The sequence below is a fragment of the Heterocephalus glaber genome, unplaced genomic scaffold (genome assembly GCF_053883595.1).
Source record: "Heterocephalus glaber isolate CG9 unplaced genomic scaffold, H.glaber_assembly_v1.0 deba00001497, whole genome shotgun sequence".
In the NCBI taxonomy this organism is placed as follows: Eukaryota; Metazoa; Chordata; class Mammalia; order Rodentia; family Bathyergidae; genus Heterocephalus; species Heterocephalus glaber.
In genome coordinates this window covers 39,402,774-39,404,347 of record NW_028258320.1, presented here as the reverse complement: position 1 = coordinate 39,404,347, position 1,574 = coordinate 39,402,774, and the positions used below count along the sequence as shown (strand labels likewise).

General features: G+C 49.0%; 1 pseudogene; it reads left to right on the top strand.

Annotated features, from left to right (window-relative positions):
• The first annotated feature begins 436 nt into the window (after nucleotides 1-436).
• On the top strand, nucleotides 437-1,209 carry LOC101703311 (lamina-associated polypeptide 2, isoforms beta/delta/epsilon/gamma pseudogene; annotated as a pseudogene).
• Nucleotides 1,210-1,574: the final 365 nt, after the last annotated feature.

Genomic DNA, 1,574 nt, shown 5'->3' with positions numbered 1-1,574 from the left:
ATTGAAGTCAGCACTATTATGAAATATTACGTTTTTTCTGGTAGTGAAAAAGCTTGTGACCATAAATAATTTATTTAATTATTTAATCATGGAATTTCAATGTTTTAATCTCTAAAATAGAGGCAGTAATGATGAGGTAATGTTACTACCGATATATTTAAGAAGGTTCGGGAAGCTGGGCGCTCTCCGTTGGCCTCTAGTGTGTGGGCTGGGGTTGGTGCGGCTCCCCGCTCCAAAGCGCTCAGGCTGTACTTCTGCTCCCGGGGGCTTTTGTGCCGGGCTGCGGCCCCGCTCCGCGTCAGCTCGATCCTGCTCGGCCCGCGACGCTCGGCCCGGGAGGGAGCCTCCGTGAGCGCCGAGGCGGCGGCGCGGCCCCGGCCAGCAGCCCCGAGCGATCGCGCCGCGGTACAGGCTGAGGGGCGGGGCGGGCCCCGAGATGCCGGTGTTCCTGGAGGACGCGTGGGTCCTGACCAAAGACAAGTTGAAGAGCGAGCTGGTCGCCAACAATGTGACGCTCCAGGCCGGCGAGCAGCGCAAGGACGTGTACGTGCAGCTCTACCTGCAGCACTTCATGGCGCGCAACCGGCCGCCGCTCGCCGCTGGCGCCAGCAGCAAGGCCCCGGGGCCTGACTTCTCCAGTGAGGAGGAACTCGAGGCCACGCCGGTGCCCGGCTCCGGGGCCCGCGGCCTAACCGCTGTCGGCAGGAAAGCCACAAAGAAAACTGATAAACCAAGAATAGAAGATAAAGATGACCTAGATGTAACAGAGCTCTCTAATGAAGACCTTCTGGATCAGCTTGTGAGATACGGAGTGAACCCTGGTCCTATTGTGGGAACAACCAGGAAGCTTTATGAGAAAAAGCTGTTGAAACTGAGGGAACAAGGAACAGAATCAAGATCTTCTACTCCTTTACCAACGATTTCTTCTTCAGAAAGTACAAAGCAAAATAGAAGTAATGACTCTGACAGATACAGTGACAACGAAGAAGACTCTGAAATAGAGCTCAAGCTTGAGAAGAGAGAACCACTAAAGGGCAGAGCAAAGACTCCAGTAACACTCAAGCAAAGAAGAATTGAGCACGATCAGGTGGGAGGAAAAAACAGAGGAAAAAAGAGTAGAAAGGGATATTCTTAAGGAAATGTTCCCCTTTGAAGCATCTACACCAACAGGAATTAGCACTAGTTGCTGCAGACCAATCAAAGGAGCTACAGGGCAGCCATTAGAACTCAGTGATTTCAGGATGGAGGAATCTTTTTCATCTAAATATGTTCCTAAGTATGTTCCCTTGGCAGATGGCAAGACAGAAAAGACAAAAAAGGGACGCCCCATTTCTATATGGATAAAAATTTTGCTGTTGGTTGTGGCGGTTTTTTTGGTTTTGGTCTATCAAGCTATGGAAACCAACTAAGGAAATCCCTTCTCTCATTTTGTATCATGCTGGAAAATCCACCTGAATGATTTCCCTTTGGCACATTCAGCTTGGTCTCCTATTTTTAATAACTGTGTAGAAAAACATTGTGTATACTCATTGATTTCAGAACTAAAAAATGTGATTTCACCTCAATAAATTTAG